This window comes from Rattus norvegicus, unplaced genomic scaffold (genome assembly GCF_021556685.1).
Source record: "Rattus norvegicus strain SHRSP/BbbUtx unplaced genomic scaffold, alternate assembly SHRSP_T2T unassigned-0000113, whole genome shotgun sequence".
Classification (NCBI taxonomy): domain Eukaryota; kingdom Metazoa; phylum Chordata; class Mammalia; order Rodentia; family Muridae; genus Rattus; species Rattus norvegicus.
The window spans coordinates 148865-162500 of NW_028238834.1; the positions used below are offsets into that span (position 1 = coordinate 148865).

A 13636-nucleotide genomic window follows, 5' to 3' on the forward strand; every position below is an offset into this window, starting at 1 on the left:
TCAGTGCTCTTAACCGCTGAGCCATCTCTCCAGCCCCTGTTGTTGTTTTGTTTTGGTCAAAAACCTGGATTCTCGGGGTTGGGGATTTAGCTCAGTGGTAGAGCGCTTGCCTAGCAAGCGCAAGGCCCTGGGAAGAGCAAGGTCCCCAGCTCCGGAAAAAAGAAAGAGGAAGAAAAAACAAACAAAACAAACAAAACAAAAAAAAACCCTCTGGATTCTCAGGAGCTGTGTGGTGTGTCCTCTTATGTTCTGGTGCCCTCTTCTGGCATGCAGACATATAGGAATCAGAGAGAGCCCACATTTTTGTCCAGGAACAAACAAACTGCCAAACTGCCAAACAAACAACAAAGGATTGTAGGTTTTGACTGGCTCTGTAGGTTTCAGAGAAAGGCAGGGCAGACCTCTGTGAGTTTGGGACTAGACTACTCTACCGAGCAAGTTCCAGGGAGGGATTCCACAGGAGCACAGTGGACTGGACAAAATTTTGACTTTGTAATTTTATTTTTTGCCCAATTGGGATTTATGATTTGATTGTCACAAAACTTATACCTTTCATTTTATTTTATTTTCGGCCAAAATTTCATTTTCAGTTTCACTTCCGATTTAACTTTTAATTTCTTGTCGCGCTTATGTTCGGATCGAGTTAATTCTCTGGGGAGCTGTGCCCTTGCCACTGGTGCTGGCAGAAGGGGATCCCGAGATCTAGAGGTTCTGTGTGGTGGGCTGTGTGGCAGAGGAAAAAAATGAAATTAAGAACATATATAAATCTATGGATTTGTATAAGGAGAAACGTATGGTATGGTGGGAAGATGTAAGGGAGAGAAAAAAAAAAATAGATAGATAGATAGATAGATAGATAGATAGATAGATAGATAGATAGATAGAGTGATTCATGCTCCCAGCCTCCTATGTACAGAGTTCCCCGAGGCGTTTTTACTCGCCAAATAAAGACTGCGGTGTTTCCCAACACACCATGTGAATGTCCGTGGCTGTCGAAATTATTTCATTTATGTTTTTCACGTTTGTCGTCCGTGTCACTTCAAGGCCATTGTGACTTCAGTCTTGTTATTGATTCATATATGCTTTCTATTTTTTTCATTTTTCAAAACCTTTTTGTCTAAATTGTATTTGTCATTCACCTTGATTTAAACATTTATTAAAGTCCAGTTTGCCATTTATTCGTATTTACTCGTATTTTATTATTATTTTATAAATTTATTCCATCATTTCGTTTCAGTCGTCTATATTTGCCCTTCATCTCGTTCCCGCTTTTCTTTTTTTTTCTTTTTTCTTTTTCTTTTTTTCAGAGCTGGGGACTGAATCCAGGGCCTTGCATTTGCTAGGCAAGCACTCTACCACAGAGCTAAATCCCCAACCCCGTCGTTCCCACTTTATGTCTGTTAACATTTAATTGTTTTATCTCCCTTGTCCTTCTGTGTCCCTCGTCTTAATTTCTGCTTTATTGTTTTCTTTTTTTTTAAATTTATTTATTTAACGCATGTGAGTACACTGTAGCTGTCTTCAGACACACCAGAAGAGGGCATCAGGTCTCATTACAGATGGTTGTGAGCCACCATGTGGTTGCTGGGATTTGAACTCAGGACCTCTGGGAGAGCGGTCAGTGCTCTTAACCGCTGAGCCATCTCTCCATCCCATCTGTTTTATTGTTTACATCACACTTACTCTGTTTTTATGGCGATCTATTAACTTTTTCCATGTCAGTCGTCGGTATCTGTTGATCACCTTGATTTTTTTTTTTCTTTTTTCTTTTTTCGGAGCTGGGGACCGAACCCAGGGCCTTACTCTTGCTAGGCAAGCGCTCTACCACTGAGCTAAATCCCCAACCCCGATCACCTTGATTTTTGTTTTATTGTTTATTCACATTGACTCTTTATTCATTATTATTTTTAAGTAAAATAAAATAAATAAAATTTAAATATGGTAAAAATATTTGTTAAACAGATATTAAAGGGAGGTCTACAGCAGATTTTTAAACTAACGGGCACACACACACACACACACACACACACACACACACACACACACACACAAAATTTCTCCCAGAGGTCCTGAGTTCAATTACCAGCAACCACAAGGTGGCTGACAACCATCTGTAATGGGATCTGATGCTCTCTTCTGGTGTGTCTGAAAATAGCTACAGTGTACTCTTACGCATAAATAAAATAAATAAATCTTTAAAAAAATAAAATAAAATATGAGGTTGGCTCTCTTTGCTCCTCTCTTTGCTCTTTTGCTCTTCCTCTCTTCCCCTCTTCCCCTTTGTCCCTTCTCTCCCCATTCCCCTCCCAAATTCTCTCCACGTGCTCATGACTGGCCTTTACTCTCTTCTTCTACCTTTCTTCTCTCATTAAACCTCTCCGTGGAGGGGAGGGGTGTGTGTGTGAGTGGGGGGAGGGGGAATGAGGTTGACCAGTCTTCCTGTGTAACAGAGGTTTAAAAGGAGGCTGGTCGACAAAACGTTTTTTTGTGGTTTTTATTCTCTCTCTCTCTCTCTCTCTCTCTCTCTCTCTCTCTCTCTCTCTCTCTTTCTCTCTCTCTTAATCAACTCGGAAGTCGATCTGCTGTCCCTTTTATTAAAAGCCAAAGTATTAAGTGGCGAGCCGATGTTTCAACTTTCACCATTCTGTTCCTTTCACCAAAAAGAGGGGTTCTTTGGCTTTTCCTTTCCTTTTTGAAACAAAACGAAAGGAGGAGCTCGACCAGTTGGCCTAGCTTCCCTGTTCCTTTTCCCTCTTCCACGGTATGCTCGATGAAATAAAGTAAATAAATGAAGTTTCTAGTTATGTATTTGTTTGGGAGACCCGAACTCTCTCTCAAGAGAGAGTTGCATCTTCCCGCTGCCGCCCCCCCCCCACACACACACAAGGCCTCCTCCCTGTATGTGGGGGGAGGGGGAGGGGTGGACAGGAGCTAGCTGAGAGGGGGTGGGGTGGGGCGGGGCTGGAGAATATGCAGGTTCCTGAAGGTCAGTCGGGGAAGTACTGCTGCTGCCCTAGCACGCTTCAGTGCCTCTTTAGAGTTTAGAGTTTTCTAAAGTTTTCTGCCTGAAATCAGCGAGTGATGATTTCACTGTGAAATGATGTCTGATCATCGCTCTCGCTGTCCTGTCAGGGCTCCGGCTCCTGGCAAATGTCTGACTGAAGGAAACCTTAGTTAGACTCACACCCAGCTGTTTGGAAATGGTAATGGAGTTGATAGCACACCCTGGGGGAAAGAGGCAGACTCCTTTTTGCTCACTCTCAATTCCCAGCCTCGCCCTGCCAGCTCGGGGATTTCTAAGTAAGGGTGAATCTGGACCATATATGTACAGGGTTTGGCGTTTCTGATTCATGTTTAATGTTTAGTTAAATAAAGCTTGTCAAGGGCTGGAGAGATGGCTCTCCACAGAGGTGGTTCCCCTTTTCTTAACCCGACTGGGACAGAAGTGCAAACTATCATCTACCTATCTGGGAGTGGAGTGGTTGGATACAGGGAGATGGAGCATTTGCAGTTAGTAAAGTTCTGCTGTCGGTTTTGTTTTGTTTTGTTTTGTTTTGTTTTGTTTTGTTTCCTTTCATTTTTGGATAGATTTTTTGGATAGCCTTTTTTTTTCTTTTTAAATACAAATTTTGTTTTCTGTGCAACATTCTGATCATAGTTTCCCATCGCAAAGCTCTTTCCAGATCCTTCCTCCCCATCCACCACCCCGTACTAACCCAGGCCTGCCCTTAGATGTGGTTGATGCATACCCAGGTGAGTCTCCATTGGAAAGGGACGATATTCCCATCTCCTATGACTGTCAATGGCAGATGACTTAAATGCCAGTGACTTCGGACTTGACTCCATTTTCCCCTCTGAGAACTGGGTTTGGATCTGTTGAACGCAGGCAGGCCCTCGGTTTTGAAACAAACAAACAAACAAACAAACAAACAAACAAACAAACACACCAAAAAATATTTAAAGCAGGCAACAACTGTCTGCACGCCAAGAGACTGTTGACTCCTCTTTGGAGCTAGTACGATGTGAAACTTGCTTAATAAAGTAGAGTCCACACAACACAAAGGGAACACTTTAACAAATTATGAAGGAGAGAGGGGGGTATGTTTATCTACCTCCTCTTGTTTCTCAGACCAGAGATTTCATCTTCCTCTGTCTCTCGAGTGCTGGTGGCTTTGCTGCTGGTTTGGGGGGGGGATTGGGATAGGGATAGGAAGAGAAAAGGCTTGAGTGCTGATTTTAAAGCTCTCTCTCTCTCTCAAGCTCTCTCTCTCTAAAGCTCTCTCTCTCTCTCCCCTCCTTCTCTCTCTCTTTACACACACACACACACACACACACACACACACACACACACACACACACACTCACTCACTTCCTAGGATGAAAGAAAAGAAATGAAAAGGAAGGCACCCATGGTGATGCATGACTTTGATCTCACTTTGGTCTCAGCACTGGAGAGGAAGATAGGAAGACCTATCTAGATGCAACGTGAAGAAGGCCTATGTCAGATGAGTTAATGGCTAGGAACTGTTAGCTGGCTAGTCTGCCATTTTGTTGCAGTTGCTAATATTATAAGGACACTTTCTCATTGGTTGTTTCTGCTGTTGCTGCCAGAATTCATTACATATTCTGTTAGGCTCTTCTGTGTGATAACACACTCAGAAACCGAACACTGTAGGAGTCAGTCTAACTGCTTTCTTTGTTGTCTAGTTACCCGCAATAATCTTGGACCTGAACTGAACACCCAGCAGCACTTCCCGCACCCACCCATGTATAAGCTTTTATAACCTGGACCACCAACACTAGAGCGACAGGGCAGACAGAGACTATTTGGAACCGGACTTCCATTTTGAGTTTTTGTTTGTGTTCTTGTTTTTTTCTCCTGTCCTGTCCTGTCCTGTCCTGTCCTGTCTGTCTGTCCTGTCCTCTCTGTCTGTCTGTCTGTCTGTCTGTCTGTCTGTCTGTCTGTCTGTCTGTAAATCCACACATATAGTTCTTTCCACATCTTATATCTCAAAACAAATAATGCTTGCTGTGATCCTCATTTCATTCAAGGGTACTACTCTCTAGACCAGAGGAGCCCCCTTACAATTCTCCACAGGTAGTGATGACCGGAGTGTTCAGTGCGACTAAGCAGGAATTATATGGTTGCCGCCATTATGCTTGATCTTACCGAAGGTAGGGTTGCGGGGCATGGTTGCCACGATGGCGACCAGTAGACCGTGATTGAGGAGACGGAACAATAATTAACCTACAATTCTCCCTCTCTGTCAACTGTTTCTCTGTCACTCTCTGTCTCTCTTCCCTCTTTCCCTCCCCCGTCTCTCAGACCTGAATGCCTCCTCTGTTGAACACACAAACACACGCGCCGAGAGAGCGAGAGAGCGAGAGAGCGAGAGCGAGAGAGCGAGAGAGCGAGAGAGCGAGAGAGCGAGAGAGCGAGAGAGCGAGAGAGAGAGAGAGAGAGAGAGAGAGAGATCTGTTAATCTGTTTGTCTCCCTCCCCTAGTTTTTCAGACAGGGTTTCTTTATGAAAAGAAAGAAACTGGTAGCTGTAGGCTGGTAGCTGCTGGCTGTTAAAGGTCTAGGTAAAACAATGTGATGGCCTAAGAGGAAAATAAAGATACAGATACAATTAACTGTTAGGCCTAGATGCCGTGTGAATGAGGCCTACATCAGATTGGTTAAGATAACTGTCACCTGGCTAGCCTGCCATTTTAATATTGCAAGGACGCCTTCTCATAGGTTGTTTCTGCTGTCACTGCCAGAGTTCATTACATATTCTGTTAGGTTCTGTATGACACACACTCAGAAACCAAACATTGTAGAATCCAGTGTGTCCTTGAGTGCGTGTCTACAATGCGTGCGTGCGTGCGTGCGTCTGTGCATGCGTGTGTCCATGGCCATGCTAGAGCCCACTCCAGATTTGTGTTTCAGAGATCTTTACTTATTTATTTTTCCTGCCTTGGCTTGTGTAGGCACTAAGTCACCACACTTCCCGAAAAACAAAATGAAACAAAACAAAACAAAATCCACCAACAAATGGACCAAACCCAAACCCCAAGCCAGACAAACAAATATTCCTGCCTGCCTGTCTGTCTATCAGGGCTACAACAGAGAGAAGTGGAATCTTGAATGAACAAAACTAGAATACCTAAGTCTGCCTGTTTCCCCTCTTCCCACCCTCCCCTGCCCCCCAGCCCATCCCCTAGAGCTGGTCTAGCATGTTCTCTGACCCTGGGGGTGCGGTGAACCGGCCTGCCTTGCTAAACTCTGTAGTGTATAAACTTGGTAACTCTAGAAAGCAGGAGCTGAAAATGTGCAGATAAGGTGGTGGTCGAGCTGTGTGTGTGTTGTGGGGAGGGAGACTGCTTCGGTAACTGCTGCTTTTCAATGTCCGGCTGAAACTCTGTGCTTATGATGTATCTTTTGGTTTATTGATTTTACTTACTGTCTATTGGGTTTGCATTTGATTTTTATTGATTTTATTGATATTTATGTTTAACTATTTTGACCTGGCTAAATGACTGACTGACTGACTGACTGACTGACTAAGTCTACCTGGCATACAGGAGGAATTCAAGGACGAATGATTGTTTAAGTATGACAAAAATAAGTAAGTAAGTAAGTAAGTAAGTAAGTAAGTAAGTAAGTAAGGGGGTTGGGGATTTAGCTCAGTGTAGAGCGCTTGCCTAGCAAGTGCAAGGCCCTGGGTTCTGTCCCCAGCTCCGAAAAAAAAGAAAGAAAAAAAGTAAGTAAGTAAGTAAGTAAGTAAGTAAGTAAGTAAATAAATAAATAAATAAATAAATAAATAAATAAATAAATACGATCATTTAGAAGTAATATAGGCAGAAGGAGAACATGTGGCTGTGGATGGTCTGAGGCTTCTGGCTGCTTTTGGGTGCCTCTTCACCTTTCTGCACGTGCAAACTGAGTTTAATTAAGTTCTGTTTCCCTAGAGGCTGGGAAAGGGAGAAACAGAAGTGACCTGGAACATCAGGGCTAATGGCCGGCTGCTTCCATCTTGGTGAGGTCAGGTGTCAGCCAAGCTGGCTGCCAACCATCCACAGTTGAATCCAAAGTGCCCAAATGGGACACTATAACAAATCATGTATACAGATTTGTGTATATAGAAAACATTTTTCTTTCTCTTCTTTTCTTTTCTTGAGAAATTCAGCTGGTCCTGATGTCTTTCCCTCGGTGTGTCCCTCTGTCATCTCTCTCTCTCTGTCTCTTTGTCTTACTGTCTCTGTCTGTCTCTGTCTGTCTCTGTCTCTGTCTCTGTCTCTGTCTCTGTCTCTCTCTCTCTCTCTCTCTCTCTCTGTGTGTGTGTGTGTGTGTGTGTGTGTGTGTTCCTTAATCTCAGCAGCACTACTCATCCAATCGATTTTTCTCCCCTTGTCTCCTTCACATGGCTATTACCCCACCTTAAACAGCACTAGAAGAGCCTGGCAGGCAGATATCTACCCTCTATGCTGTCAGAATTTTTTTTTTTTTTTTTTTTTAAAGTCAAAACCTGGATTCTCAGGAGCCATGTGGTGTGTCCTCCTAGGTTCTGGTGCCCTCTTCTGGCATGCAGACATATAGTCAGCAGAGAGAGCTGTGTGGGTGGCCGAGGCAGGCAGAGTGGACCTCTGTGAGCTTGAGGCTAGATAAGTCTACGGAGCAAGTTCCATGACTGCCTGGGCTATACCAAAAGAAACGTACCTTGAGGCAAAACAAAACAAAGCAGAAAAGGTTCTGCTTTTATTTTACAGACATGTGTTCTCTCTAGTCCTATTGACTATAGAAGTTTGATCATGAAGTCACATTGATTTTTATTACAGAGTTTATTTGTGTGTGTGTGTGTGTGAGAGAGAGAGAGAGAGAGAGAGAGAGAGAGAGAGAGTTTTTTCTTTAATCTTCAAACATATTTTTTATTGTTTATTTATTTTATGAGCACACTGTCACTGTCTTCAACACACAAGGAGAGGATTCCATTACAGATGGTTGTGAGCCACCATGTGGTTGCTGGGATTTGAACTAAGGATCTCTGGAAGAGCAGTCAGTGCTCTTCACCGCTGAGCCGTCTCTCCAGCCCTGAAACAATATCTTGAATAAACAATAACAAAAACACTAAAACTAAGTCTGCCAGTTTTCCTCTTTCTTTCTCTCTCTCTCTCTCTCTCTCCCTCTCCCTCCCTCCCTCCCTCCCTTCCTTCTTTCTTCCTTTCTTTCTTTTTCTTCAGATAGGATTTCTTAGTGAATGATATTTATGTTGATATAAATTTTTTACGTACTTTTGACTGGCTAACTAACTAGCTAAGTCTGCCTGTCCTAAAGAAGGAGTTCCCCTGCCACAACTAAATACGTGCATAGAAAAAAATATATAATTATTAACTTGGGATGAAACTAATGTAACAAGCAAGCAAACAAACGCACAAACAAACAAAGTAGGGATGGTGGTGCTGGGTGCCTGGTATATGGGAGATGGGAGACCTGTGGTCTAGAGCGTCCAGAGCTCTGGCCTCCATACTCTGGACTGCATTCTCTCTAGCAATCTTCCCAAAGTGGCTGTATTTAACCATGTTTTTATTTTTTAAATTGGCTCTCTCTCTCTCTCTCTCTCTCTCTCTCTCTCTCTCTCTCTCTCTCTTTCTCCCTCCCTCCCTCCCTCCCTCCCTCCCTCCCCCCACCACACACACAGAGGCACGTGTGAACAAGGGATGCAAATGCACAAAATAAGTATGTTTTGATCAGAGTGAAAACAAATCACGGGAATTTTAACCATTCCACCATCATTCCACCATTCTTTTAATTTACTCTCTGTGTTTAGTCTTCCAAAGAGGGTGGCAGGTGTGTGGTTTGGTGAGTGCCGGCTGGCGGTGGCAGCGAGGAACAGAGAACAACAACAACCCCCTCCCCCATCGGGATCGGTGGAGGGTTTTAAAAATGAGTGAGCCATTTAAAAATGGTGTGGAACTGAGGTCGCCGCCACCCTCCCCTCACGCCGGAGTTTGGACGCTCCTTTTCCTAACTGTGCCTGTTCCTTGCTAATTGTTAACCGATTCGAGAGTGCATGTCCTTTCACTTAGAGGTGGCCTGTTTTCACCGCTCCGTCCTACTTTCCTTTTCTGGGTGCCTGAGGGGTTGGCCCCGAGTCCATCCCGCGTTCACTGTGTTCCGGCGGGACAACCGGGACCGTTTGTGCCATTCGGGAGAAGTGGTGGGTACCTGCCCCGTTGTGCGTGGGTGAGTGTCCCCTGAGCTAGGGAGGTCACTCTGGAGAGACGGAATGAGTGTGTGTGGCGGCGGCGCGTGACAGTCTGTATTGGTTTGCTTGATCGAGATCGCTGTCGGGCGACACCTAGTGGCGACAAGTTTCCGCAACGCTCCTGTCCCCCGGTTGGTGACAAAGGACGGGGAAGTGCCTGTGGTGAGCCGGCCAGGGTGAGAGGGTGACAGGCAAGCAGGCGGGTGCGCGACGGAGACGCCGTCCTGTCTGGGGACCATCTCTAGCTAGGAGGTTGTACCTGGAGAACTTCAGGGGAGGAGGGTGGCTGTACGACCTATTGGGACACAAGGAGGGGTTGGTGGCAGCTGGATGAGGTCGACCAGAAGGCTTGGGCCCCGTCCCGGATTTTTTTTTTTTTCCAATTTTTTTTTTAAATTTTTTATTTTATTTTATTTTATTTTTTTATTTCTTCCCTCCTCTCCGGTCCCAGCCAGCGGGACCATAGACACTTTTGAGGCCGAGAGGGTGCTGTGTCCCCGGCCTCCGAGCCGAGGTGGCCCGGCTAGGGGGCGCCACGGAGTTTTTTTTTTTTTTTTTTTTCCAGGGTCCCTTCGGCCCCAGCCAGCGGGACCATAGACACTTTTGAGGCCGAGAGGGTGCTGTGTCCCCGGCCTCCGAGCCGAGGTGGCCCGGCTAGGGGGCGCAGTTTTTTTCTTTTCCAGGAGTCCCTTCGGTCCCTGATAGCGGGAGCCTGGACCTCTGAGGCCGAGAGGGTGCTGTGTCCCCGGCCTCCGAGCCGAGGTGGCCCGGCTAGGGGGCGCCACGGAGTTTTTTTTTTTTTTCTTTTCCAGGAGTCCCTTCGGTCCCTGATAGCGGGAGCCTGGACCTCTGAGGCCGAGAGGGTGCTGTGTCCCCGGCCTCCGAGCCGAGGTGGCCCGGCTAGGGGGCGCCACGGAGTTTTTTTTTTTTTCTTTTCCAGGAGTCCCTTCGGTCCCTGATAGCGGGAGCCTGGACCTCTGAGGCCGAGAGGGTGCTGTGTCCCCGGCCTCCGAGCCGAGGTGGCCCGGCTAGGGGGCGCCACGGAGTTTTTTTTTTTTTCTTTTCCAGGAGTCCCTTCGGTCCCTGATAGCGGGAGCCTGGACCTCTGAGGCCGAGAGGGTGCTGTGTCCCCGGCCTCCGAGCCGAGGTGGCCCGGCTAGGGGGCGCCACGGAGTTTTTTTTTTTTCTTTTCCAGGAGTCCCTTCGGTCCCTGATAGCGGGAGCCTGGACCTCTGAGGCCGAGAGGGTGCTGTGTCCCCGGCCCCCGAGCCGGGGTGGCCCGGCTAGGGGGCGCCACGGAGTTTTTTTTTTTTTTTTTCTTTTCCAGGAGTCCCTTCGGTCCCTGATAGCGGGAGCCTGGACCTCTGAGGCCGAGAGGGTGCTGTGTCCCCGGCCTCCGAGCCGAGTGGCCCGGCTAGGTGGCGCCACGGATTTTTTTTTTCTTTTCCAGGAGTCCCTTCGGTCCCTGATAGCGGGAGCCTGGACCTCTGAGGCCGAGAGGGTGCTGTGTCCCCGGCCTCCGAGCCGAGGTGGCCCGGCTAGGGGGCGCCACGGAGTTTTTTTTTTTTTTCTTTTCCAGGAGTCCCTTCGGTCCCTGATAGCGGGAGCCTGGACCTCTGAGGCCGAGAGGGTGCTGTGTCCCCGGCCTCCGAGCCGAGGTGGCCCGGCTGGGGCGCCACGGAGTTTTTTTTTTTTTCTTTTCCAGGAGTCCCTTCGGTCCCTGATAGCGGGAGCCTGGACCTCTGAGGCCGAGAGGGTGCTGTGTCCCCGGCCTCCGAGCCGAGGTGGCCCGGCTAGGTGGCGCCACGGATTTTTTTTTCTTTTCCAGGAGTCCCTTCGGTCCCTGATAGCGGGAGCCTGGACCTCTGAGGCCGAGAGGGTGCTGTGTCCCCGGCCTCCGAGCCGAGGTGTCCCGGCTAGGGGGCGCCTCCGAGACTTTATTTTTTCCAGGATCCTCCCCGGTCCCTGCCAGCGGGAGCATGGACTTCTGAGGCCGAGGGGAAGCTGTGTTCCAGGCTATCTACCATGGCCTCCTCGGTCTGTGAGCACTCAGGGTTCTAAGGTCGACCAGTTGTTCCTTTGCGGTCCGGTTCTCTTTCTACATGGGGACCTCTTGGGGACACGTCACCGAACATGACTTCCAGACGTTCCGTGTGGCCTGTCATGTTTATCCCTGTGTCTTTTACACTTTTCATCTTTGCTATCTGTCCTTATTGTACCTGGAGATATATGCTGACACGCTGTCCTTTTGACTCTTTTTGTCATTAAAGGACGTTGGAAGAGGCTTGCACCAAGGCTGTTTGCTTGTCCAGCCCTAGCTCTTTTCTTCTGCGCATGGGCCTCTTCGATGCTTGAAGCTTAGCGTCCCCCCCATGAGTACGCGCTTCCTGCTTTCCCGTGCTTGCTTGCCTGTGCTCTCTGGGGCAGCTTTATGACAACCGTCCCGCGTGTCAGGCGTTCCCGATTTCCCCGTGGTGGTTGTCGTCCGTTACCGGTAGGAGTCGTTGGTGCCGAGTGCGACTGGAAGGGTTTTCCCGTTTGGTGCTAGTGACCCCCTGGCGTGCTCCTCTGCGGCCGACCGGTTTTTTTATTTGTTTTTTTTTTTTTTTTTTTTTTTTGTTTTTTGGAAGGAGTTCCCGAACCTCCGCTGCTTGGTGGTGTGTCCCTTTCTTTCCTGCTGTGCCTCCCGAGTTGCACCTTTTCTCCTTCGAAGGGGATTTTATTTTTTTATTTTTATTTTTTTTATTTTTATTTTTTTTGAAGGAGTTCCCGAACCTCCGCTGCCCGTTGAGTCCCGTTCTTCCACGCCACGTGCCTCCCGAGTGCAACGCTTCCTTTTTCTCGCCCTCGAGAAGGGTAAATTTTTTTTTTTTTGTGTGTGTGTGGCAGTGTTAGCGACTTCTTCCCGTGCTCTCTCTCGCTCTTCTCGCTCGTATTCCCGTCCAGTGCGTGTTAGAAAGCTCTCACGCCCGTTGTTCCCGATGCATGGCGTGTCTCGCTCCCGTTGGATCGATGTGGTGCTGCCGCGTTCTCTTCGGGCCGGGGCCTAAGCCGCGCCAGGCGAGGGACGGACATTCATGGCGAATGGTCATTCAGCGCGAATGGCGACCGCTCTTCTCGTTCTGCCAGCGGGCCCCTCGTCTCTCCTCCCCATTCCTTTGCAGGGTGGTGTGTGGAAGTCAGGGGTGCGGCTGTCCGGCACGAGCGCTGACCCGCGCACACTTGTTGCTGTGGTTCGCGGTGTCCCTGTGGACGTGTCGGGGGCGCTTGCCCCCACGCCGTTCACTGCTTCGCGGCCCTCTTCCCCCGTGCCGGGGGAAGGTGGTAGACCGCTGCGGTGCATACCCTTCCCGAATGGTGTGTGCACGCGCCCTGCTTTGTGTGAGCCTTGCGGTGCTCCTGGAGCGTTCCGGGCTTTGACCACCAAGGTGCCCGCTTCTGAGTTGGCGGTGGCGCTTCCCGCTCCCCGGCGTGCCTCCTGTGCTCCATGGTGCTTGTGCCTTTACGCTTTCCCTTGTCCTAGTTGCCGGCTTTCTGCACGGTGACAGAAAAGGGGGTCGAGGAGTTGAGTGTGCGGTTAAAAGGCTCCTTCCGTTGGGTGAGCGCCCACCCCGTGCCTATGTTTTTGGTGCCTTCACCCGCGGGCCCTGCGCGGTTAGGGTGGTGCTGAGCGATCGCGGCTGGCCCTTTTTAAAGACCGGACTCCCTCAAGTCAAGGCTCCTCCTTTGTGTGCGCCTTGAAGAGGCCTGGCCCTCGGCGGGGACCTGTCGCAGGTCCCCCCGGTCCGCGAATGCTCAAGAAGACCCCGGAGAAAGAGACCTTTGCCGATACCGCAGACCCCCCACCAGCTGGCGCGTGGTCCTTCCCGTTCTGTCCCGCGCCTGTTGCTCGTTTCCCGTTGCGTGCACGGAGCCCTTGGCTGCTCGTCGGTGTTGGGTTCGTCCCGCCCTCAGTGAGGAATTTGCCTTCTCTAGCTATCTTCGGAAAGGGCTTTACGATCTCCGAGGGGCTTCTCCCGGATGGTCCCCTCGGCTGCCCGCCCTGACCTCAGCCTTCTGCGCGCAGCGTTTGCTCTCTCGCCTACCGCGACCCGCGCCTCCCCGCTCCGAGTACGAGGAGGGATCACGCGGGACGGGGCTCTGTCGACCTGCCGCTGTGCGGAGCTTGTGGGGGAGATTGGGTTTCTGGTGGCAGGTGGCGGGGAAGGGCCGTGCACACGCCCGCGTGCGCGGTACCCCCTCTCACCGCGAGGGGTCGTCGCGGGACGGGTGGGTTTGGAAGGGCGGCGCTGGGCTCCCGGTCCCACCCGCCTCCGTTTCCCCCGTGCCCTCCGTCGCGTGTGCGTCCCTCCCACGCGCGTCCACGTCCCGGCCACTCTCGCGGCGA

The 13636-nt window shown here is 49.3% G+C and overlaps 1 long non-coding RNA gene across 2 annotated transcripts in view; it reads left to right on the forward strand.

The window, feature by feature from the left end:
• The first annotated feature begins 8915 nt into the window (after nt 1-8915).
• LOC147997572 (uncharacterized) overlaps nt 8916-13636 on the forward strand; it is an 18551-nt gene continuing 13830 nt past the window's right edge. The window contains exon 1 of one of the 2 annotated variants that reach the window (XR_015647726.1): nt 8916-9201. This is a non-coding gene — a long non-coding RNA (uncharacterized LOC147997572). Of the gene's footprint in view, nt 9228-13636 lie in introns of both variants that reach the window. The other variant, XR_015647728.1, reaches the window with a different exon arrangement.